Here is a 27,011-nt window from a genome sequence, read left to right on the forward strand (position 1 = left end):
CCGCAAAGCGGGATGGCCTTGCTGCGGCGGTAGCAACCAGGTCGTATCCACCGGCAACGGCTCAACCTCGCTGACTGCTGAGAAGGCGTGGGACGGAAGGACTAGGCAGAGGCAAGGTCAGACGTACCAGAAGGTCAGGGCAGGCGGCAAGGTTCGTAGTCAAAGAGGATAGCAGGAGATCTGGAACACAGGCTTTGGACAACACTAAACGCTTTCACTGGCACAAGGCAACAAGATCCGGCAAGGAAGTGAAGGGGAAGTGAGGTAATATAGCCAGGGAGCAGGTGGAAGCTAATTAGGCTGATTGGGCCAGGCACCAATCATTTGTGCACTGGCCCTTTAAATCTCAGAGAGCTGGCGCGCGCGCGCCCTAGAGAGCGGAGCCGCGCGCGCCAGAACATGACAGCCGGGGACCGGGACGGGTAAGTGACTTGGGATGCGATTCGCGAGCGGGCGCGTCCTGCTATGCGAATCGCATCCCCGCCGGCAATGTCAGTGCAGCGCTCCCGGTCAGCGGGTCTGACCGGGACGCTGCAGAGAGAGAGACACCGCGAGCGCTCCGGGGAGGAGCAGGGACCCGGAGCGCTCGGCGTAACAGTTTTGTCACTCAGTGCTCTATGCATCTGGAACTCTTAACTGACCAGTTCCCTGCAGAACGTGCTGAAGTGGCATTTGTCATCAGTCTTCTGTCTGGCAAAGCACTGGCCTGGGCTACTCCTCTTTGGGATCGTAATGATCCGGTGTCTGCTAACCTTTAGTCTTTCCTCGCAGAATTCCGCAATGGGCTTCCTCGGCTAAGCCAGCCCTGTTGTATCTTTGTCAAGGAAACTCTTCTGTAGGGGATTACGCGGTACAATTCCGCATCCTGGCACCCGAACTGGCTTGGAATGATGAGGCCTTGTGCGCTACCTTCAAAAAAGGACTTACTATTCCGACTTTCCTGAGGGACCTAATCAACTTGGCCACTTGAATTGATGTCTGATTTTCTGAAAGACAGGAAGAGCTTTGTTGCGAAAGAGAACCTATCTGAACACGTTGGTTCCCTCGCCTGGCACCAGTGTTCCAGCGTCCGCTTCATTCTTCTCTAATGCCACCAGTGGAGGAACCTATGCAGTTGGATTGGACTAGATTGTCTTCACAGAAGAGATCTCGTCGTTGTGAGGAGAATTTTTGTATCTACTGTGCCAATTCAGAGCACTGTCCAATACGTACGCAGTGTTCGGGAAATGCTTGCACCTAGGGCACGTAGGAGAGGCATCCCTGGGTGTGAATAGTACCTCTCCACGTTTGAACATGCCTGTTCAAGTCTATACCTCCACGAAGACTTCTTTCTCCACTTGTGCCTTCTTGAATTCTGGTTCCACAGAAAATTTTATTGATGCTTCCTTGCTCCAAAAGCATCATCTCCCTGTCTCTTGGCTTGTCAAGCCTCTATATATTTCTTCAATCAATGGAGAGAACCTGAATGGTACTGTCCTGTTTCGCACTGAACCTCTAATCTTGCAGGTGGGAGTGTTTCATAAAGAGAAGATAGAGTTCTTTGTGCTTCCTCATTGTACCTCTGAACTTCCTCTAGGACTTCCTTGGCTTCAGTGTCACTCTCCGCATCTTGACTGGAACACTGGAGAGGTTTCTCGTTGGGGAACTTTCAGTCATGGACACTGTATGGAATCCACCAGCCTAAGAGTTTCCCATCTTCTTCTATTATGACGGGCCTACCTCTCCCTTATCGAAATTATTCTGATGTGTTCTGCGAGAAGCAGACAGAGACTCTTCCACCACATCGTCCCTATGATTGCCCCATTGATCTTCTACCCGGCACTTCTCCTCCCTGGGGAAGAATTTAACCCACTGTCAGTACCTGAGACGCAAGCTATGGCTAAATATGTCCAAGAAAACCTAAAAAAGGGTTTCATCCGGAAGTCCACCTCTCCTGTCGGGGCTGGATTCTTCTTTGTAGGAAAAAAGGATGGATCTCTGCGTCCCTGTATTGACTATTGGGGTTTAAACAAGATTAAGATAAAAAATTCCTACCCTTTGCCTTTGATTTCTGAACTTTTTGATAATTTACAGGGAGCCAGAATCTTCTATAAGTTGGATCTGAGGGGAGCATACAATCTTCTTCAAATTTATGAAGGCAACAAATGGAGGACTGCCTTTAACACTCGAGAAGGCTATTTTGAGTACCTTGTCATGTCATTTGGTCTCTGCAATGCTCCCACTGTCCTCCAAGAATTCCTTAATGACACTTTCCGAGATCTGTTGTACACCTGTGTAGTCATCTATCTGAATGATAGTCAGATTTTTCCTCCCAATTTGGAGTCTCATTTTTTCCATGTCCATCTGGTCCTTCAGCGTCTGCAGGAGAATCATTTGTATGTTAAGCTTGAGAAATGCCTCTTTGAGAGAACAAGTCTTCCATTTCTTGCATACATAGGGGGAGATTTATCAAAACCTGTCCAGAGGAAAAGTTGCCCAGTTGCCCATAGCAACCAATTAGCTTGCTTATTTCATTTTAACAAGGCCTCTACAAAATGAAAGAAGCAAGCTGATTGGTTGCTATAGGAAACTGGGCAACTTTTCCTTTGGACAGGTTTCGATAAATCTCCCCCATAGTCTCCCACCAAGGTCTACAGATGGATCCTGCCAAGTTTTCTGCGGTATTGGACTGGCCATGTCCTTCTGGTCTACAGGCTATTCAACGATTTTTGGGGTTTGCCAATTACTACCGTCAATTCATTCCACACTTTTCTTCCTTGGTTTCCCCAATTGTAGCCCTCACCAAAAAGAACTGCAACCCCAAGAACTGGTCTCCTGAGGCTGAGGAGGCCTTCTCTCGGTTAAAATCAGCCTTCGCTTCAGCACCTGTTGTCTCAAGACCTGACCCTGAAAAGTCGTTCTTTTTGCAGGTAGATGCATCTTCCCTAGGAACTGGCGCAGTTTTAACTCAGAAAACCCCCAAGGGCAAGAATATGACCTTTGGTTTTTTTCTTCAAGACCTTTTCACCAGAGGAGAATAATAACTCTTTTGGCAATCGGGAACTCCTCGCTATAAAACTTGCCTTAGAAGAATGGTGTCAGTCAGCATCTTTACGGTCACAAGAACCTTTTGTATCTTCAGTCAGCTCAACGTCTGAATCCTCTCCAGGCAAGATCAACCCTCTTCTTCTCCAGGTTTAAATTTTTAATTCATTTCCGTCCTGCCAACAAGAACATTAGAGCCGATGCACTCTCCAGGTCCTCAGATATGGTTGGACAAGATTCCACTCCTCGTAATATTATTCCACCTGAGTGTTTGGTTCTTGTAGCACCTGCAGTCCTCCAGCATGCTCCATCAGGAAGATCCTTCGTACCACCTCTATTGAGATGCTGGGTGCTGAGCTGGGGTCATTCTTCCTTGGTAACTGGCCCTTCTGGTGTGCGGAAGTCTTTTCAATTAATCTCTCGGCATTATTGGTGGCCCCACCTCAAACGAGATGTCACAGACTTTGTCAGTTCCTGTGCTACCTGTGCTCGAGACAAGACTCCCCGGCAAAGACCTGCTGGCCTTCTACAGCCTCTTCCAATTCCGGACACTCCTTGGTCACAAATCGCTATTTTATCACCGATTTGCCCCCATCCTATAACAATATGGTCATCTGGATGGTGGTCAATCAGTTTTCCAAGATGGCTCATTTTATTCCATTGCCCGATTTACCATCTGCTCCGCAACTGGCCAAACACTTCCTTCAGCATATCTTCCGCTTACATGGCCTCCCGTCTCACATGGTCTTGGATCGGGAGGTGCAATTTGGTTCTGGCGAGCTTTATGCTCTTGTCTAAGAATCAAGTTGGATTTCTCATCTTCTCATCTCCCGCAATCCAATGGGCAAGTCGAGAGAGAAAATCAAGTTCTAGGAGAATTTCTTTGTCACTTTGTTCCGGCCCGACAGGATGACTGGGTTGATCTTTTACCCTGGGTGGAATTCTCCTACAATCATAGAGACTCTGAGGCCACGAAGTCTTCTAAATTTTTTGTTGTCGACGGTCTTCATCCTCTTCCTCCTCTTCCTTTTCCAGTCTCCTCGGGCGTGCCAGCCATTGATTAACTGGTTCAGGATTTCATGTCCATCTGGCAACAGACTCAGCATTCTCCATTCTCTGCTTCAACCCTCCACCCGTATGAAATCTCAGGCGGATAAGAAAAGATCTCCTCCATCTTTTTCTCCCGGTGATAAGGTCTGGTTATCCTCCAAATATATCCGTTTCAAGATTCCCAGCTACAAGTTGAGCCCTCGCTTCCTGCGACCGTTTGAGGTTTTACAAAAGATTAATCCAATCTCCTATAAACTTCGTCTACGTTCTCCCCTATGCATTCCGAATTCTTTCCATGCCTCCCTTCTCAAGTCAGTTTTGATCAATTGGTTTTCGCTAAAGTCTGTTGTTTCCATTCCTGTTTCTGGTTCTTCTGACATCTATGAGGTCAAAGAAATCTTAGCTACGAAAACTGTAAGAGGGAGACGTTATTTTTTGGTGGACTGGAAAGATATAGGCCCGGAGGAGAGATCTTGGGAGCCGGTGGAGGATATACTGGGCCGTGACTTACTTCGGAACTTTTTAAGACCCAAAGAGAGGGGGAGACCCAAGGGGGGGGTACTGTTAGGGCTCTGCCCTCTGCTCCCAGCAGTGCCGTGGTTCGCATTGTGGGATGTGCCCGCATGTGAACCTTGGACTGCCGCTTACCTTCCTCCCCATCTTCTTCTGTCCCCGCTGGACCTTCTCCTCATGTTGTGGGGCACGCTCATTTGTGAGCCCTGCTCTGTTCCTCTCCTCCTGCCCGTCTCTGTCGCCGTGCGCGTCCACGCCTCCTAGGGCGCGCGCTATGGCTTTTCTAAATTTAAAGATCCAGTGCACCAATAATTGGTGCTTGTCCCAAACCAACCCTATTTAGTTCAGGCACTTCCTCCTGTTCCCTGTCGGATCTTTGCACCCTAGTTGCCAAGAGAAAGCATATATTTGTGTCTTGCCTTGCCGTGTATCTGATCCCTTGCTACGTATACTGACCTTGCTCCTGTGCCGCCTGCCTTCTGACCTCCTGCTACGTGACCTGACCTTGCTTCATTGTCGCCTGTCCTGACCTCCTACCTGTCATGACTAAGTCTGTGCCTCATCCTTCCTGTGCCACGTTATACCTCAGCTGCCTGTGGGGACGAGTCGTATCAGGGGTAGCAACCTTGGTGCCGCCTGCCTCAGCAAGTCCATCCCGCTTTGCGGAGTGCTCTGGTGAAAACCGGCCGCACCACAGAATCTGCTCCCTGGTACGGCCCAAGCCATCTTCCTCACAGGTCAGTGGATCCACCTAACCACAGCCGTTACAGTTACATAATGTAAGGTGTGTGTCAAAAGTGGACGAGTGGCGTTACACAATGCAACAGTACATGTTTATATTTGCAGTATTTGCAGTATTTGAAAATACATTTATAGTATATATTTTTGAATGTTATTTAATTGCATGCTATTTGTTTGCTTAATAGGTCTAATTACACTTTAGGTTAAAGGTTTGCAGAAAAATTTAAGGTTTCACAAAGCTCCAATGCATATTTATATGTCTTCTGTTCTTACCTATTATAAGAATAACAAAGCTGCATATCTGAAATATAACACTTTATTTAAAAATGCACTGAGGCAACACAAAGTCATGTACAATAATCAGCTGCAATTCATAATTAGCCGAGAACTGCTGGAAGATAGCAAATGTTATATATCCAGCTAGGATATGTCCAGAATGTTTCTAATTAATTTTTCTTATCTTACAGATAAAGCAGATGCATTGTATAATCTCTTAGATTAGCAGATTTCTTGCTAGTAAAACAATAGGTATTCTTGTACCACCTAGTGTTAGTAAGTCTGACAGCCTATTTCCCACCGCTTGCATCTTGGTGTCCTGCTGTAAAAGTAGCATGAATCGGTCTCTGTAAAAAATTAAAGATCTTCTTTCTTTTAAACACTTGCTCATAGAGAAATGTTTAATATCTTTTAAAACAGTTTGATATCTGCCCCTGAATTGTTCTTGTTTTTTTTTTCTATAATAGTATTTAATAGATGTTAAACAATGGAGGGTCTAAAACATACTGATGATTTAAGCACACTGTAAAAAAAAAAAAAAATGTTCTTATTAGATACACATGAAATTTTGAAAACTATCTTATTTAGGTTTTCAAAAAAATGGGACACCTTACACCAATACTGTACACCCACAAATATAGTGCACACTAACAATAAATTTGCTACACTAAATAATTCCTTTTATCCACAATGCTTTTTCTAGATACTTCATAACTCAGATTTGGGGTGCTGCACCCCCATTTTTGTCAATTATGGATTAAAATGCATGCAAAAAAACACACCAGTAAAATTTACTGTAAGAGAACATACCCTAAAGCTTATTTTACACAAGTGTATTTGTAATCATTATTCCATCATGATATTCATATGAGAGTGTAAATATATGCCTAGTTTAACCCCTTAAGGACCAAGCCCATGTTCACCTTAAGGACCAGAGCATTTTTTGCACATCTGACCACTGTCACTTTAAGCATTAATAACTCTGGGATGCTTTTGCTTATGAATTTGATTCCAAGACGGTTTTTGTGTGACATATTCTACTTTAACATAGTGGTACATTTTCGTCGATACTTGCCTCATTTCTTGGTGAAAAATTCCAAAATGTCATAGAAAATTTGAAAATGTTGCATTTTTTTTTACTTTGAAGCTCTCTGCTTGTGAGGAAAATTGACATACCAAATAAATTATATATTGATTCACATATACAATATGTCTACTTAATGTTTGCATCATACATTTGACATGTTTTTACTTTTGGAAGACATCAGAGGGCTTCAAAGTTCAGCAGCAATTTCCCAATTTTTCACCAAATTTTCAAAATTGGAATTTGTCAGTGACCAGTTCAGTTTTAAAGTTGATTTGAGGGGCCTCCATATTAGAAATACCCCATATATGACCCCATTATAAAAACTGCACCACTCAAAGTATTCAAAATGACATTCAGAAACAGTGTTAACCCTTTAGGTGTTGTGATGACTGGTTCTGCCAGAACCCATAGGGTTAACGATTTCTAGTCTTCACAGGAATAGCAGCAAAGTGAAGGAGAAAATTCAAAATCTGGAGGGGGCGTTGCTTGCCGCTGCCAAAGATGGCTGCCTAACTTAGGACCTCTGCACCTCGTGGCCAGTACATTAGCTTAAAAAGCACCTCTCAGCCCTCTGTCCCATGACGAGGGGAGCCAGGCGCCGCAGGAAGGTACTCTTACCCAGTCTCGCCAAGCAACTTGCCCCTAATGGGATTGTGTGTTATCTCCCTCATTGGCTTCGGCTTACCTTCCTGCATCCCCGGCCTCTACTCGCAGCCTGCGGTCACGCTCTGTGGGGCCTACAACTGCTACGCACTGGCTGCTGCCCCCGGCTCTCCTGGTATACGGGGTCTCTACTTTGCTCCAGTTAGCTGCCTACCTTGTGCCCAAGATCAGGGGTGAAGTCCGGAATGGAGAAGCTCTTGCCACCTGCCTCCTCCTCAGCCGCACAGAACTCAGAAGGTTTGCCGGAGCAACCGCTGCAGGCCCCAGCTTCCTGTCCCTCTGCTGCCGTGGCTACCTCTGCAGAGAGTGAGTTGTCTGCATGGTCCCTGGCGGTAACAAGTATAGACTCCAGGTCAGTTCCTGCCCATAACCCCGCTCCAGCTACTGGGGGTGTCCACGTCCCTGGGGTCCCTCCTGCTAGTCCACTGAGCCCCCCAACTCACAGATGCTCTCCTGAGGCCGGTCTTAAAGGGCCAGTAGCTCCTGATATTACCTCCTCTGGAAGGGGAGAAGGTTTCCCTGATGCTACTTGGGCTCTGTCTAGGGACTCTCTGAAGCCGCAGCGGGTCATGTCTGCATGGGGGAGCTATGAGGGTTCCCCTGGGGTCCTAACCCAACCGGGCACCTCTCCTGCTGTTGGTCCCCCTGGAAGCCTTGGTTTGCCCACTATTCTCGCTGCGTGGGCAGGCAGCCCTGATGCTGACCTACCCTGTTCCGGGGAATCCGCCTCTGTTCCACTCTCCATGGACTTCAGTCAATTGCTCTCTCATTTCCCCTCTAGAGAAGATTTTAGAACCCTCATTATGGAGGTTAAGGAGGCTTGTAGAGCTGAGATCTCCGTGATGTGTCAGGACCTCCAGCATGTCTCCAACAGGGCTGATGACTTGGAGCCCACAATTCTACCATGTCTTACATTGCCGAGTTACAGGGGACTCTTACTGCCCATTCCGAATTCCTCAATGACCTACACTCTCATGTTGAGGACTTGGACAATAGGGGCAGACGAAACAACATCCGTGTGCGTGGCCTCCCGGAGGCGACTAAGGCTGAGGATTTGCATATTACATTGGAGGCAATTTTCAACATGATATTGGGTGAGCCCCCATCCCACAAAATCAAGCTGGATTGGGCTCACCATGCCCTCCGCCCTCGCCCCTCCAATGGCCCTCCCCGGGATGTCATTTGCTGTGTTGCGGACTTTCACTTAAAGGAGCCCATTATGGCAATGTCGTGCTCCCTCAGGAACTTTGACTTTGATGGAGCCCCCATACAGCTATACCAAGACCTCTCCTGGATTATTCTTCACAAGAGAAGGATGCAGCAGCCCTTCCTGTCATCCCGGAGATCCGCCCAAATTCCCTATCGATGGTCTTTTCCATTTGCCCTGCAGGCCAGACGGGATGGATGCTCTGCTGTCTTACGGTCCTTTGCTGACTTGCCGGAATTCTGTGCTTCCCTTGACTCCCTACCCCTCATCTCACTGATTGGGGCCTGATTCTTCCTCCTCCGGCTCTTCCTCTGGTGTGGCAACCTGTGCTGGGAAAACGCCATAGAGCTGGTCGTACTGCCTCTCCAACTGGTTCCCTGAGAGCTGGTCCTGAATCGCCTTGCGTCCACCTCTGCAGACCCCTACCTGGGACCTGATGCTGGCTTTCGGGACTGTGGCGTTACTACTCCTCTACATTGTTTTTACTCACATGTTTTTTTCATTCCAGTATGTTTGTTTTCTTGAGATGCATGTTGAGGGCTGATTCACATTTTTTATTTCTATGGCCTCTTGGTGGGACTCTGACCCTCATGGGCAGTCTCCTTTTGGTGCGTTCTTCCACTTTCCCCTCTGAGGCCATGGTAAATGGTGAGCTACTGTTGCTGCCTGCGGTTATACTGTGTTGTGTATTCACTTTGGTCTTTTCACTGGCTGATGTACCAGTGGTTCATTTCTGTTTCCCCTTGTTATGTTCCCCTTCCCGTTTGTTCCCTTCAGTCTTCTCTTTTTGTCTTCTTTTGTTCCTTTTCTTTCTTCTTTTCCCTCAAGATGTGGTTTTCCTTTCTGCTTTTTCTTCTCTTAGGTTGGCCAGTGTGACTTCGTGGACACTCCTCTCTGTTTGGTCTCCCCGGGACACCCCCACGCTACTGAGTGAGTAACTTACACAGCACACTATTTCCTCTTTACTATACCCTCATGGCTAAGTGTGTCTCCTTGAATGTGAAGGACCTTAATACCCAGACTAAGCAGCGTTTACTGCAGCGGGAGCTAGTGGCCCTTGAAGCTGACATAGTGTACCTTCAGGAGACGCACTTTGACAGGATGGGTTCTTTCCACTTTTTGCAGCATCTCTACCCACAGGCCTATCTAACATCGACTGATAGGAAGGTAGTGGGAGTGGCGATTCTGGTTTCCAGATCATGTCCCCTGCAGGTCTCCTCCTCTTATGCTGACCCTTCAGGCAGGTTTCTCATATTGCAGGGCTCCATGGGGGACAAACAGTTGCTCCTCTGTAATGTGTACGCTCCTAATACTTCCCAGATCCCCTTCCTTCGCCGTTTCAATAAATATGCCTCCTCGGCATGGCTTTTTGGTGGGGATTTTAATTAGTTTTTTCCCCTCGGATGGACTGTTAATCGCTTTCCGGGTCCTTGCCTCCCATTTCGCAACTGCGCTTATCAACGCATTTTCGTCGGCTGATCTGTTCGGTTGCACTTTTTGACTTATGGCGCATCGACCATCCCACGGACCACTCCTTTTATTTTTATTCTCACCCCCACAAGCTTCACACCTGCATCGACTATTTTTTCAGAAACCTCCCTATGGTACGCATGCTCTCCTCTGCTTCTTTAGAACTTATCTCCTGGTCTGATCATACTCCTGTTCTTGTCACTTTCTCCCCATTCTCCTCTTTCCTCCGCCGATGTCACTGGCGTCTTAATGACTCTTTGCTTAAATCCCCTCCTTCCTGGGACTCGATCCTTCAGAGCATCACCGAATATTTTACCACCAATGAGGGTTCTGTCTCCTCTCAGGCCACATTGTGGGAGGCCCATAAGGCCGTGGTTAGAGGCCATTGCATAGCGCTGGGTTCTAAGCTGAAACGTGATACTTTGTGTCGCTCCCGGGAACTTAGGGCCCTTATTTCTAACCTTGAGGCTTGTCTCCTCCTAGCTCCTTCTCTCCCTGTTCTGAGGCGTCTGGTGGCTGCGAGGTCTTAGTTGAGTGACTTGGCTCTTCACAAAGTGGAGTGTCAGAGTCACTGGTAGAGAAGGATCTGGGTGTACTTGTAGATCACAGACTACAGAATAGCATGCAATGTCAGGCTGCTGCTTCCAAAGCTGGCAGGATATTGTCATGTATAAAAAGAGGCATGGACTCAAGGGACAGGGACATAATACTCCCCCTTTATAAAGCATTGGTACGGCCTCACCTGGAATATGCTGTTCAGTTTTGGTCGCCTGTTCATAAAAGGGACACTGCGGAGTTGGAAAGGGTGCAGAGACGCGCGACTAAACTAATATGGGGCATGGAACATCTTAGCTATGAGGAGCGATTAAAGGAGTTACAATTGTTTAGTCTTGAGAAGAGACGTTTAAGGGGGGATATGATAAACGTATATAAGTATATAAATGGCCCATACAAAAAATATGGAGAAAAACTGTTCCAGGTTAAACCCCCCCAAAGGACGAGGATGCACTCCCTCCGTCTGGAGAAGAAAAGGTTTAGTCTAAAGGGGCGACACGCCTTCTTTACCGTGAGGACTGTGAATTTATGGAACGGTCTACCTCAGGAACTGGTCACAGCAGGAACAATTAACAGCTTTAAAACAGGGTTAGATACATTCCTGGAACAAAATAACATTAATGCTTATGCAGAATTATAAAACTACATCCCTTTCCCTTATCCCCTTACACCCTTCCCTTCAATCCCCTGGTTGGACTTGATGGACGTATGTCTTTTTTCAACCATACTAACTAACTAACTAACTAACTAGATGCTCTATGCCAAACAGCGCTTTTATGAGAAGGGTAACAAGGCACACACGATGCTGGCTAGGCGCTTCCGGAACAGGGCGGTCTACCACACCCCCTCGGCTCTAAAGGACTCTGAGGGGACCCTTCACTACCACCCAGACTCTATCTCCCGCCTTTTTCAGGATTACTATAGTAAGTTATACTCCCTTCCTTCTCAACTCCCCTCTGATCCTGGAGAACGTGCAGCAGCCCTTGACTCCTTCCTCTCTAGGTGTAGCCTTCCGGCTCTGTCGGCAGTTGACCGGGAGACCTTGAATGTTCCCGTTACTCTGGAGGAACTCTCGGCTGTCCTTAAGACCCTTCCTGCGGGGTGCTCTCCGGGTTCCGTTGGCTTCACTTACCTATACTATAAAACTTTCTCTTCTGTTCTCCTTGCCAAGCTAGTGCTCTTATTCAATTCCTTCCTGGGAGGAGAGAGTATCCCGCAGTCTTTTTTGCATTCCCTAATTACTTTGATCCCGAAACCTGGGAAGGATGCCCATGATTGCTCTAGTTACAGGCCTATAGCCCTCCTAAACTCTGATCTGAAGCTGTTTTCTAAAGTGCTGGCGTCCCGCCTATGTACTTTTCTGCCTACCCTTATACATAAGGATCAAGTAGGTTTTATCCCGGGCCGCCAGGGGGTGATAATACAAGGAGGGTTGTTGACTTGATAGACGTGGTCAATCGGGGATCCGGACAAGCTTTCCTGTTAAGCCTTGATGCTGAAAAGGCTTGGCTTTTGATAGGCTGGGATGTTCATTTATGTTTGCTACCCTTCAGAAATATGGGATCTCTGGTAGTTTTCTTACAGCACTGCAGGGCCTCTACTCTCTCCCAACAGCTTCTCTTAAACTTCCCTATGGCTCTTCTTCAACTTTCCCCCTCTACAATGGTAATAGGCAGGGGTGTCCCTTATCCCTCCTGATGTTCGCATTATGTATTGAACCGCTTGCTGCTTTGATACGGGGGGACCCGGATATCTCTGGGGTGTCTTTTCATGGTAGGGACTTCAAGATCTGTCTTTTTGCAGATGATGTCTTACTCACTCTCACTAAGCCCCTGCTGTCTCTACCCTCCCTCTATGAACTCCTGCATGCCTATGGTCTGGTCTCCAGCTATAAGTTCAACCTCTCAAAGTCAGAGGCTATGCCCCTCAACCTTCCCCCCCCCCCTCTGTGGTCTCCCTCTTGAGAGCTAACTACTCTTTTTGCTGGTCTCCCTCTGCTGTCACTTACTTAGGTGTCTTTCTTTCCCCTTCCTACTCCTCCTTGTACTCAGCTAATTCCCCCCCCCCCCCTTCTACGAGAGCTGCGTGCCTTAATGGAGAAATGGCGCTCCCAAAATATTCCCTTTTTTGGGCGCATTGCGGCAGTCAAAATGACCATTCTTCCCAAACTGTTATACCTTTTTGAGACTCTGCCGGTGCGGGTCCCCCTGGCAGTATTGCGCTCTTTTCAATCGGCTATTTTCTGGATTATTTGGGATGCTAAGCGACATAGGTTGCCTATGTCGGTCATGCTGGCGTGTCGGGATCAGGGGGCGTTTGGGGTCTCGGACGTAACAAAGTACTATTGGGCAGCCCACTTGAGACACTTGGCGGCCTGGTCGACGTATCACGCCTGCAGTAAATGGATGGTACTGGAGAAGTTGTGGCTAGCGCCGCACCACCCTAACTCCCTCTTATGGACATATACTCTTCCTCACCCCCCTTGCCCTCTTCTCGGCCCTATGTCTCTTTCCCACTTTGTGTGGACTTATTGCTCTAGATGCTTTGGACTTCAATCTTCCTCCTCCCCTTTACGGTCATTTCTTCATCACAAGGACTTCCCCCCTGGAGTGACTTCCACTATGGTTAGGGAGTGGGGCTCCCGTAATCTTTTCTGTTGGGCTGATGTGGTGGATCCTCTAACCCGATCCCTCCTGCCTTTTGATCAATTAGTTTCCCACTGGAACCTCCCTTCCTCTGAGCTGGCCTGCTATACGCAGCTTCGTCATTATCTGACCTTGACTCAGGGATCCCTGACTGCATCTTTGCCTATGGGCTTCGAGAGGCCGTATAGTGGCGAGCCGCAAACGAGGCTACTCCTTTCCAGTATCTACTCCCTCTTAATTTCCCCTCCGGATTGTGCTGCCCCGGTCCACCGTTACATGGAGTGTTGGGAGTCGGCTCTCCGTACTACTATTACTATTCCTCAATGGAGGGTGATCTGGGAAAGGGCCTCTAGGGCTTCCATTTGTACAGCCTATAAAGAAACTCAATTTAAGATGCTGATCGGATGGTATCACACTCCGGTCTTTCTGAATAAACTAAATCCCGATATTCCTCCCCAGTGCTGGAGATGTGGGATGGGCTTGGGCGACATCTTTCACATATTCTGGTCCTGTCCGCTCATAAGGCATTTTGGGTTAGGGTTCAGAGACTGGTTCAGGCGGTGTTGGGGGTGACGGTTCCGCTGGACGCCTTGATTTTCCTTTTGCATTTATCTACTAAAACCTTGGCTAAAAAAAACATTTAAACTGTTCTTGCATATTGTCGTGGCTGCCAAGACGCTGATTGTGAAGTATTGGAAGCAAACCTTACCCCCATCCGAGGAAGATCTGTTAGCTAGGATTCGAGAGATTCCCTCTCTTCAATCGCTCACGGCCTCCCTATTCCGCTGTTTCTTTCTGTATGGGACCCATGGGATAGATTCACTGACAGGCAACCTCCTTAACCTCTAACCTTTCTACTGAGTTTTTCGGCTACTCTCTTTCTCTATCTCTCTCTTTACTGTTCATTATTCCTTCGTATTTTGTGGTATGTCCCCCCTCCCTTTCTTGTGGTCTGTTGGTGTTGCACTTCCCATTCCTTCTGTTCTTTCTCCTCTCCCTTGTCCCCTTCCCCCCCCCCCTGTTTTTTCCTTGTTGTCTTTTGACAGTATTGGACTAGCTGGAATTGGTGCTTATATAGCTTTATCCATGTCTTATGTAAACACTCTGTTCTACCTTGATGCATGTCTTTCCTGCTGTTGTTTTGTGCTATGGGGACCTGTTCTCTCCAAACTTTGTTACTGCCTGTTCCTTGTTTTGAAAATGAATAAAAATTACAATAAAAAAAAAAAGAAAATTAAAAATCTAAATTTTTAACACTAACATGTTCTTGTAGACCCAATTTTTGAATTTTTACTCATACTATATGTGAACGTAAAGTGCTCTGTGGATGCACTAGAGGGCTCAGAAGGGAAGGAGCGACAATGGGATTTTGGAAAGTGAATTTTGTTGAAATGGTTTTTGGGGGGAATGTCACATTTAGGAAGCCCCTATGGTGCCATAGCAGCAAAAAACAAACAAAAAAAATATATATATGGCATACTATTTTGGAAACTACACCTCTCATGGCACGTAACAAGGGGTACAGTGAGCCTTAACACCTCACAGGTGTTTGATGACTTTTCAGTAAAGCCTGATGTGTAAATGGAAAAAAAAATTCACTAAAATGCAGTTTTTTTTCACCAAATTAACAATTTTTACAAGAGGTAATAGGAGAAAATGCCCCCCAAAAGTTGTAACCCCATTTCTTCTGAGTATGGAAATACCCCATGTGTGGACGTAAAGTGTTTTGTGAGCGAACTACAATGCTCAGAAGAGAAGGGGCCACATTAGGCTTTTTGAAAGGAAATTTTTCTGAAATGGTTTTCGGGGGCATGTCGTATTCTCAGCATGAAGTGACAGCTGGGACTTGTAGTTATGCAACAGGCATACTACTAACACTCCCAAAATGCCCTTTGGCTGTCCGTGCATCCTGGGGGTTGTAGTTATGCAACAGCCTGAGGCACACTGGTTGCAAAAGTGTTTCCCAACCAGTGTGCCTCCAGCTGTTGTAAAACTACAACTCCCAGCATGCCAAGACAGCCGAAGGACATGTTGGGAGTTGTAGTTATGCAACAACTAGAGAACAGTTTGGAGACCACTGTGTAGTGGTGTCCAAACTGTAGCCCTCCAGATGTTGCAAAACTTCAACTCAAAGCATGCCCAGACTGTCCAGGCATGCTGGGAGTTGTAGTTCTGCAACATCTGAAGGGCCAGATGTTACATAACTATAACTCCCAGCATGCCTGGACTATCTGGGTATGCTGGGAGTTGTAGTTTTGCAACATCTGGAGGGCTACAGTTTGAACACCACTGCACAGTGGTCTCCAAACTGTGGCCCTACAGATGTTGCAAAACTACAACTCCCAGAAGGCCTAGATAGCCTTTGGCTGTCTGGGCATGCTGGGAGTTGTAGTTTGGCAACTCCAAGAAGGCAGATGTGAAGATCACTTACCACTGCTGCCTCTGCCGTTGCCTCCGCCGCCTCCTTACTGCTGCCGATCCCGCCACTACCTGCAGCCGATCCCTCCGCGATCACCGGTCCCTCGCCATCCTGAAGTGCTCCGTCACCCACCGCCATCTCCTCCCCACTCTGAGGGATTTCGACTTTAAGCCCCTCGCCCCCAACTGCCAATGGTAGGGGATGGGAGGAGGTGGCCCCCCTGCCACCTCACTCCTATCCTTTAGGATGATCGGGGCTGTCTCGGACAGCTCTGATCATCCCTATTTTCCAGCGATCGAGTCACCACAGACCCGATCTGCCCGGAATCGCCACAAATCACCGATCTGGGGGGGGGTCTCAGGATGCGCGGAAGGGACCGGAATTCCCACGGGCGTACAGGTACGCCCTGTGTCCTTAGCTACCAGGACGTCAGGTCATTCCTGTACGCCCTATGTCCTTAAGGGGTTAAAAACGCAGCATGCACTACTTTTTAACTTTTATTTTGTGGATAAAAGAATGTATATTGAGGTCTACGGAGATTGATTAAAATACAGATGCATCCATATTTGATCTATATTTGATTCAGATTGCATCAGTATTTTATAAATATTTCATGCATATTGCAATACAAATTTCTGAGTGTAGTTCAATTTCCTGCCTAGAAGACAGCCCAACAGTACTACTGATCAGTAATACTGATTATATACTCCTGACATGCTGATGCAATTTTATTTGTAAAACACAGGCCCCATGGATCCATATTAAAGGGGTACTCTGGCCCTAATACATCTTATCCCCATCCAAAGGATAGGAAATAAGATGTCTGATCGCGGGTGTCCCGCCACTGGGAACTTCTGCAATTTGTCATTCAGCACCCACCTTTGCAAGCTCTCTGCAGTGCTTTTTTATTTTAATGCCACTGCAGTTTTTAAGCCAGAGCCAATGTATTTAAAAGGAATAGGACTTATACTTCTCCTTCCTTATTGGTCCACCTCTGGCTTTGGCTGAACAACTGCAGTGGCAACACAGCCTAAGTCAAGTTAAATTTCAAATAACTGTAGCCCCATTACATAGAAAAATAATAGGAGTTAGCTACTGAATGTAGGGCATTCATAAAGTTAACTATTTGTAAATTGTAATTTATCTATTAGTGTATGAGGTGTGTATTGCATCCTGACAGAAGCTGAACTATAGTTTTTCACCCATTTTGGACTCCTTCTTCCAGTGTTTGTTTTGTTGTGTTTGGAAATGCAAATAAACAATATATGCAGATTATAGCAATTTTTAAACAGTTTTTATTAGCTGTTATGTAATAGAGGCATTTGTCTGATGTTTTTTAGCTCTGCTGAGAAGCGTATAGATACAACACCTAAATAAACAGTATAACCCAAGAACACTACTAAACCACCACCAAAATGTTGTATACATAGACATTCTCATAGCTTTCTATTGACTTTATAAAACATCTGGCAGTGGCATGTTAACTATCCCCCACCCAACCCTCCACAAAATGACTTTTTGTTTGCTGCAGTACAAAAGATTATTTACAGATTGTTGAGTAGGTCATGCTATCAATGTTCCATTCCATTGAATTATTCCCCATTGGGTATGTGTTTGTAAACTGTAGCAAAATCATTTTTACACTCCCTCCCATAGACTTGCATTGAGGGGGCGGGGCATGACATCACATATGGCGGAGTCGTGACATCACGATACTCCTGCCCTGTGGTCGTCACGCTGCACACTCGGAGCTTCCAGCGCTGCAGAGAGCTCACAAAGGTGGGTGCTGAATGACAGATTGAGAGAGTCCCCAGCGCCGGGACCCCCACGATCAGACATCTTATCCCCTATCCTTTGGATAGGGGATAAGATATATTAGGACCGGAGTACCCCTTTAAGGTTGTCTACCTATATGCTTATGTTAAACAGGCCTTCAGCTTTCTCCAAATCATACAAATTTAAAAATGAGTTTGCTACAATTTTCAAAACATACCCAATGGGGAATATTTCAATGGAATGGAACATTTATAGCATGACCTACTCTTTTGTACTGCAGCAAACAAAAAGTCATTTTGTGGAGGGTTGGGTGGGGGATAGTTAACATGCCACTGCCAGATGTTTTAGAAAGTCAATAGAAAGCTATGAGAATGTCTATCTATACAGCATTTTGGTGGTGTTTTAGTAGTGTTCTTGGGGTATACTCTTTATTTAGGTGTTGTATCTATACGCTTCTCAACAGAGCTTAAAAACATCAGACAAATGCCACTATTACATAACAGATCGAATACATAATTACCGTATTTATAGGCGTATTTTTAGCCTAAAGTCTACCTGCGTGTTATGCGCCGATAAGCCGCTGCAGTTCAATGACTTAAAGCGGGCGCTTTAAATCATTGAACTGCAGCGGCTTTGCAGGTGCAGAGACCTGCCGTCGCTGCCGGCTTCTCTGCCCCTGCCTGTCCTGGGGTCTAGAGCCCTGCTGCCGGCCCTTCTCTCCCCTGGCTATCGGTGCCGCTGCCCGTTCTCTCCCCCTGGCTATCGGTGCCGCTGCCCCATTGCCCGCGCCGATAGCCAGGGGGAGAGAAGCAGCGCCGGAAATGGGGCAGCGGCGCCGACAGACAGGGGGAGAGAAACTCCGGTGTGGCGTCCCCTGCATCGTTGCTATGCGCTGCGAGACGCAATGACGTCACTCGTCATTGCGCCGTGCAGTGCATAGCAACGACGCATGGGACACACACCGGAGGCCTGAAGCAGCGCGGACCTGACCCCGGCAACAGGTAATTATACAACCGGGGATGGGGGAGGCAACGGGGCAGCGGCGCCGGCAATGGGTGCCGCTGCCCCTTCTCTCCCCCTAGCTATCGGCGCCGCTGCCTCATTGCCGGCGCCGCTTTTCTCTCACTGGCTATCGGCGCCGGCAATGGGGCGCCAGCACCGATAGTCAGGGGGAGAGAACGGGCAGCGGTCCAGATAGCCAGCGGGAGAGAAGGGCCGGCGGCAGGGCTCTGGACCCCAGGAAAGGCAGGGGGAGAGAAGAGGGCAGCGACGGCCTCTCTCCCCCTGCCTTTCCTGGGGGTGTATCGGGGTATACGCATACACACACACGCACCCTCATTTTACCAAGGATATTTGGGTAAAAAACTTTTTTTACCCAAATATCTGTCACGATTCCGGCTGGCAGGTAGTGGATCCTCTGTGTCAGCGAGGGATTGGCGGGGACCGTGCTAGTGGACCGGTTCTAAGAGGCTACTGGTTTTCACCAGAGCCCGCCGCAAAGCGGGATGGTCTTGCTGCGGCAGTAGCAACCAGGTCGTATCCACTAGCAACGGCTCTACCTCGCTGACTGCTGAGAAGGCGTGGGACAGAAGGACTAGGCAGAGGCAAGGTCAGACGTAGCAGAAGGTCGGGGGCAGGCGGCAAGGTTCGTAGTCAGGATGGGTAGCAGAAGTTCAGGACACAGGCTTTGGACACACTAAACGCTTTCACTGGCACTAAGGCAACAAGATCCGGCAAGGGAGTGCAAGGGAGGAGACTAGATATAGCCAGGGAACAGGTGGGAACCAATTAAGCTAATTGGGCCAGGCACCAATCATTGGTGCACTGGCCCTTTAAGTCTCAGAGAGCTGGCGCGCGCGCGCCCTAGAGAGCGGAGCCGCGCGCGCCAGCACATGACAGCAGGGGACCGGGACGGGTAAGTGACCTGGGATGCGATTCGCGAGCGGGCGCGTCCCGCTGTGCGAATCGCATCCCCAACGGCCAAGACAGTGCAGCGCTCCCGGTCAGCGGGACCGACCGGAGCGCTGCAGGGAGAAAGACGCCGTGAGCGCTCCGGGGAGGAGCGGGGACCCGGAGCGCTAGGCGTAACAGTACCCCCCCCCTTAGGTCTCCCCTTCTTTTTGTCCAGTAACTGCCTCCCCTGGGATGAGGACACCGGGAAAGAATGGAGGGTTTCCTCAACGGCAGGCAGTACAGCAGGAGTGGGAATGGGGAGGGAGGGCAGAGGGCGAGACCTGACACGGGGCAGTGTGACACCAGGACGGGGGCCATGGGGTGGCACAGAGGCTTGCCTGACGGGACTGGGAGGGGGGGAGAGGCACTTCCTGTGGCAGGCAGAGTCCCAGTTCCTGATCTCCCCGGTGGTCCAATCAATGGTGGGGGAATGAAGCCGGAGCCAAGGCAGACCGAGGAGAACCTCAGAGGTACAGTTGGGGAGAATGAAAAATTCAATCCTCTCAAGGTGGGGTCCAATAGACATGAGGAGGGGCTCAGTGCGGTAACGCACGGTGCAGTCCAATCTGGCTCCGTTGACCGCGGAAATGTAGAGCGGCTTGACGAGACGGGTCACCGGGATGCTGAATTTATTAACAAATGACTCCAAAATAAAATTTCCTGAGGCACCGGAGTCCAAGCAGGCCACGGCTGAGAGGGAGGAGCTGGCTGAAGAAGAAATCCGCACGGGTACCGTGAGACGTGGAGGAGCAGACTTGGAACCAAGAGACGCCACACCCACGTGAGCTGGGTGCGTGCGTGCGTTTCCCAGGCGTGGAGGACGGATAGGGCAATCCACCAAGAAATGCTCGGTACTGGCACAGTAAAGACAGAGATTTTCTTCCCTGCGGCGATTCCTCTCTTCCTGGGTCAGGCGAGACTTATCCACTTGCATGGCCTCCTCGGCGGGAGGCCCAGGCGTAGATTGCAACGGATACTGTGGGAGAGGTGCCCAGAGATCTAAGTCTTTTTCCTGGCGGAGCTCTTGGTGTCGCTCAGAAAAACGCATGTCAATGCGGGTAGCTAGATGGATGAGTTCTTGCAGATTGGCAGGAATCTCTCGTGCGGCCAGCACATCCTTGATGCGACTGGATAGGCCTTTTTTAAAGGTCGCGCAGAGAGCCTCGTTATTCCAGGATAGTTCCGAAGCAAGAGTACGGAATTGTACGGCATACTCGCCAACGGAAGAATTACCCTGGACCAGGTTCAACAGGGCAGTCTCGGCAGAAGAAGCTCGGGCTGGCTCCTCGAAGACACTCCGGAGTTCAGTGAAGAAGGCCTGGACTGTGGCTGTGGCAGGATCATTGCGGTCCCAGAGCGGTGTGGCCCAAGACAAGGCCTTTCCTGAGAGAAGGCTTACTACGAACGCCACCTTAGACCGTTCTGAAGGAAACAAGTCCGACATCATCTCCATATGCAGGGAACACTGAGACAAAAATCCACGGCAGAGTCTGGAGTCCCCATCAAATTTGTCCGGCAGGGACAAGCGGAGGCTAGGAGCGGCCACTCGCTGCGGAGGAGGTGCAGGAGCTGGCGGAGGAGATGGTTGCTGCTGTAGCAGAGGCAGAAGTTGCTGTAACGTGGCGGTCAACTGCGACAGCTGCTGTCCTTGTTGGGCAATCTGCTGCGATTGCTGAGCGACCACCGTGGTAAGGTCAGCGAGACTTGGCAGCGGCACCTCAGCGGGATCCATGGCCGGATCTACTGTCACGATTCCGGCTGGCAGGTAGTGGATCCTCTGTGTCAGCGAGGGATTGGCGGGGACCGTGCTAGTGGACCGGTTCTAAGAGGCTACTGGTTTTCACCAGAGCCCGCCGCAAAGCGGGATGGTCTTGCTGCGGCAGTAGCAACCAGGTCGTATCCACTAGCAACGGCTCTACCTCGCTGACTGCTGAGAAGGCGTGGGACAGAAGGACTAGGCAGAGGCAAGGTCAGACGTAGCAGAAGGTCGGGGGCAGGCGGCAAGGTTCGTAGTCAGGATGGGTAGCAGAAGTTCAGGACACAGGCTTTGGACACACTAAACGCTTTCACTGGCACTAAGGCAACAAGATCCGGCAAGGGAGTGCAAGGGAGGAGACTAGATATAGCCAGGGAACAGGTGGGAACCAATTAAGCTAATTGGGCCAGGCACCAATCATTGGTGCACTGGCCCTTTAAGTCTCAGAGAGCTGGCGCGCGCGCGCCCTAGAGAGCGGAGCCGCGCGCGCCAGCACATGACAGCAGGGGACCGGGACGGGTAAGTGACCTGGGATGCGATTCGCGAGCGGGCGCGTCCCGCTGTGCGAATCGCATCCCCAACGGCCAAGACAGTGCAGCGCTCCCGGTCAGCGGGACCGACCGGAGCGCTGCAGGGAGAAAGACGCCGTGAGCGCTCCGGGGAGGAGCGGGGACCCGGAGCGCTAGGCGTAACAATATCCTTGGTAAAATGAGGGTGCGAGTTATAGGCCGGTGCGTGGTATACCCCGATAAATACGGTAATACTGTTAATCAAAACTGTTTAAAATTTGCTATAATCTGCATATATTGTTTATTTGCATTTCCAAATACAACAAAACAAACACTGGAAGAACAAGACCAAAATGTGTGAAAAAATACAGTTCAGCTTCTGTCAGGATGCAATACACACTTCATACACTAACAGATAAATTACAATTTATAAATAGTAAACTTTATGAATGCCCTACATTCAGTAGCTAACTCCTATTATTTTTCTATGTAATGGGGCTACAGTTATTTGAAATTTAATTTGACTTAGGCTGTGTTTCTACTTAGCAGTTTGCCATTGCAGTTGTTCAGTCAAAGCCAGAAGTGGACCAATAAGGGAGGAGAAGTATAAGTCCTTCCTTTATATTTCCCATTCCTTTTAGATGCAAATCAAAAAATGTTGCAGTATCTTGTAATACCTTTTTTTATTGGACTAACAGAATATTGTAGAGACAAGCTTTGGGGATTCCTCAAGTCGAAAGCAAATCTAAGCTCACAAGCAGAATACATAGGTTACATCTCACAAATATGCAGGGGTTAAGACAATACGTGTGGAGAATTCACACTAAGATGGGCCATAAAATGTCCTGCTATAAGAAGATAGACTGAATAGATAAGGATGAGAAAAAGCGGGAGGGAGGGGGGAGCAGAACTGAATAGCTAAGGATGAGAAAAAGGACTAATACGGCATCACTGGACTAATACGGCTACTCAAATTTACTCCATTCCTTTTAAATACACTGGCTTAAAAACTTCAGTCGCATTTAAAAAAGAAAAACTGACAAGTGGAAACACAGGCTAGGTTTCCAAGCAGGTTTTTTGGCGTTTATTTGGAAAACTGTCACTGCAGTTATGGAGCCAAAGCAAGAAGTGGATCCAGTAGGAAAGGGAAATATAAGGTTTTTTGGTTTTATATTTCCCATTCCTTTTGAATATACTTCTGGCTTCAGCTCAAAAACTGCAGTGGCAATTTTTCAAAAAAAAAAAAAGTTAGAAAAAAAATATATTTGTGGAAAGCCTTAGGGTGGTTTCACACAAAACATTTTTGATGTAAATGTTTATATATAATATTTTTTTATAGTTTTAAACTGCGGACTGTAGGTGATAGCCAAAACGGGTTTAGGAGGGGAATTTTTGAACCGGGTTTTACTAATCGTGTTTTTCTGCTTATCATCTCAAGGTTTCATGAGATTCTGACGGTTTTTGCAACTCACAATTCTTCTAGCCTATGTCAACCTTGCCGGACTGTAACCACGTTTAAGTAGACGATTTTCAAGGCCCTGTGCTTCTTCTAGATATTTGAATTGTGATGTGCAATTCCGCTTCAATCTCGTTAGTTCACCTATGGGTATTGCACAAATTGTTTGTGGGGGATGGTTACTGTCTGCCCTCAACACTGTGTTCCCCGATGTGGGTTTCCTAAAAGTTTCAGTCTGAATACATGTATCCGGAATCCCTGTCAATTTAAGATCCAAAAAATTTACTGTAACTGGGTCTGCATGAAAAGTAAACCTTAAATGAAAAGTGTTGCTGTTTAAATGGTCTATGAACAGTGGTATGGAAGACATATCACCCCTCCACTGCACATGACCAGAAAAACTATTATTAACAGAGAAAATGTTGAGCTCCTCCCAGTAGGACATGGTGAGATTTGCTAATGAGGGGGAGTGCCTCGCCCCCAATGAAACTCCACTACATTGAATGTAGAACTCCCTATCAAAACAGGAGAAGTTGTATTCACACAGATCCCTAGTGTATTTGCTATGGCGTTCCAGGTGGTTCTCTAGGGCTTCCAATGCAGTCGACCACGGTATGCAAGTGTAAAGCGAAACAACCAGCACCAACCAGCACCAACTAGACTGCCATGTCAAGGAACTGAGATAATTTAATACATCTCTCAAATCCTGCAAATAACCAGGGACCCTTTGTACTAGGGGTTGTAACATTTGATCGAGCCATGAGGATAATCTTTCCAAAAGGGACCCTCGACTGGAAACAATGGGTCGCATAGGGGGGGGGGGGTTTAACCCCCTTATGCGTATTCGGCAAAGTATACATAATTGGGATAATCGGATTTTCACCTAGTAAATATTCCTTTTCTCTTTGGTTGAGTATTTTTAATGCCACCCCTCATCCTGGAGAACTTCCAGTTCCCTAGTAAATGACTGGGTAGGATTTGTTTTTAAATTACAGTAACTTTACTGTCTGCAAGTAGTTCATGAATCTGAGCAATATATTTATCTCTACCCATTACAGTCACCACTCCTCCTTTGTCTGACATTCGTACGATTATGGAATTATCTTCCTGCAAATCTTTGAGTGCTGGACACTGTGTTGTATTGAAATTATTGTGATTGGAATTCCTGTGTAAATTAGTAAGTTCCTGTTCTAATACCTCCTGAAATGTATCCATGCCTTCAGTGCGTCACTGTAATGGATAGAAATATGGATTTTTGATGACATGAATTTCATTTGTTGCTACATCCCTGACCTCTCACTGATTTTCATGTGTAAGATCCTCCAGTGCCACTAACATTTGTTGCTCAGAAAATGTAAGTGACCTGAATTGATTATGTACTTTGTTTTGTGAAATGGAATTTGCACTACTGTCCGAGTCCAAATCCAGAAAGTTAAATTTTGCACAAACTTGTTGATCTCAACCAATGTTTTAAATACATTGAATGTGTTTGTTGGTGCGAAATTTAAGCCTCGTGACAGTACTTCTATCTTGTCCACATTCAAAATTTTGGAGGATAAGTTTAAGATGCTGCTTTCTTCACTGTTCGGCTCCGCATCTGCAACAGATCTCTGTTCACCGGTCTTTCTGTGCTTGCATCCGGCCCTCCGCGTTTTCTTGCTTTCCTGTCCTTCCAATTTTTTGGTTTGCGTGAATTAGGTGTGTTGCTCCTTTCTTGGGATGTTGAACTGTCTGGACAGGTGCTTTCTTGGTTTCCATGATGTAGTTTTCCAATTTTTCAACTCGTTCATTTGTTTTTGCCAGGAATTGATCATAATCTGGTAAATCTTTATATTTGTCAACTTCTTTCTTAGTTTTATCAAGTTCTTCCTGCACTGTGTCCAAATTTCTGAATTCATATTTAATGATAGATTGACAACATTAACCCTTTCCCGACCCATGACATACATGTACGTCATGGGTCAGCTCCTATTTTATAACGCGGGGCCACGAACCTAGCAACGGCCCAGAACCTAGCAACGGCCGGGACCCGTGGCTAATAGCATCCGGCACTGATCGCAGGGCCGCACGCCATTAACCCTTTAGATGCAGCGTTCAACTGGCCCACAATGACCAAGTTGCAGAGACACTTTGATGATACGCTCTGATTCATTGTTGTACTTGGTTGGATTACAACTTCATGTGGTAAGCGCAGTTCACATATAGCGTTACCGATTATACTCTGGTGTTACACTACGGAGCGCATCCATTTGTGCTTTTTTATTTCCATATGGTGAACGGCCTCAATGTAAAAAAAGAAGTCCTAAATTGCAGTTATTTCTGTACAACAATGGAGCTAATAAAAAATAGTGATCATGGCTCAAAAATGAGCCCCCATACAGCCCCGTAAATATGTAAAATAGGTTATGCAAAAAACAAGCCCTCATATGGGTCTGTGGATGGAAAAATAAAAGAGTTATGGCTCTTAGAAGGCGAGAATGAAAAAATCTAATTGGCTTGGTCCTTAACCTCTTAAGGACCCATGACGTACCAGTAAGTCATGAGTCCGCTCCTGTTCTATAACGCGGGCCACGGCGTGGCCCCGCGTCATAGTGAGTCGGGTCGGCCTATAACAACGGCCGGGACCTGTGGCTAATAGCGCGCGGCACTGATTGCGGTGCCGTGCTCTATTAACCCTTTAAGCGCGGTGTTCAAAGTTGATCGTTGCGTCTAAAGTGAAACTAAACTAATGCCGGTTAGCTCAGGGGGCTGTTCGGGATCGCCACGGTGAAATTGCGGCATCCCGAACAGCTGTAGGCCACGAGGAGGGTTGCCATACCTGCCTCTTGGTGTCCGATCGCCGAATGACTGCTCAGTGCCTGAGATCCAGGCATGAGCAGTCAAGCGGCAGAATCATCGATCAATGGTTTCCTATGAGAAACCATTGATCAATGTAAAAGATCAGTGTGTACAGTGTTATAGACCCCAATGGGAGCTATAACACTGCAAAAAAATTTGAAAAAAAAGTGAATAAAGATCATTTAACACCTCCCCTAATAAAAGTTTGAATCACCCCTCTTTTCCCATGTAAACAGTGTAAATAAAATTAAAATTAAACATATGTGGTATCGCCGCGTGCAGAAATGTCCGAATTATAAAATTATATCATTAATTTAACCACACGGTGAATGGCGTACGCGAAAAAAATTCCAAAGTCCAAAATAGCGTATTTTTGGTCACTTTTTATATCATGAAAAAATGAATAAAAAGCAATCAAAGTCAGCCAACTGCTTTCACTATCTGTGTGCATGCTTACACTGCAGCTCACACACTGTAATGTCTTTTCTTTCAGATTATCCTTCCCCCAGCAATAAATCATGCTATGCTCTGAATAGCAAATGTCAGTGATTAGATTTTCAGCAGAAAAACAGCAGCTATGTGCTCAGTTGTGACTAAGAATCTTCACTGCTTTTCGCTCACAGGCTCCTCAAACAAGGAGGGGAGGGTTAGGGGAGGTGTGGCTGTACAGCCGGAGCTCTAGACCAAACAGAAATCAGACAGAAATCAGGTGGTGTTGTCCTGAAGGGTGGGGACTAGTCTCAGTGAGGGGTTTACACCAAGACAAGGTGGATTTGAGAATTACATTTTTATCTCATTTCCTGCCTGTAAGTGACAGCTGAAAGAGGGAAACTGCTGTATATAACTAATGAATGATATTTAGACAAATACATAGGTTGGTGAGAGGGAAAGGATGGGCTATTGGTTTAGTTCCCCGGTGTACCCCTTTAAGGAACTGTCTGGAAGAAGAGGTTTGCTATGGGGATTTGCTCCTACTCTGGACAGTTCCTGACATGGACAGAGGTGTCAGCAGAGAGCACTGTGGTCAGACTGAAAAGAACAACTCAACATCCTCTGTAGTATACAGCAGCTGA

General features: G+C 47.3%; 1 protein-coding gene across 2 annotated transcripts in view; it reads right to left on the bottom strand.

The window, feature by feature from the left end:
• Positions 1 to 5,934: 5,934 nt before the first annotated feature.
• The window catches only part of LOC130368972 (uncharacterized), a 54,981-nt gene continuing 33,904 nt past the window's right edge, over positions 5,935 to 27,011 (bottom strand). For both annotated transcript variants that reach the window (XM_056573517.1, XM_056573516.1), the window contains exon 3: positions 5,935 to 6,127. The gene's annotated coding sequence lies outside the window, so the exon portion shown is untranslated. The remainder of the gene's footprint in view (positions 6,128 to 27,011) is intronic.

Source organism: Hyla sarda, chromosome 4, assembly GCF_029499605.1.
Source record: "Hyla sarda isolate aHylSar1 chromosome 4, aHylSar1.hap1, whole genome shotgun sequence".
NCBI classification, from domain to species: Eukaryota; Metazoa; Chordata; class Amphibia; order Anura; family Hylidae; genus Hyla; species Hyla sarda.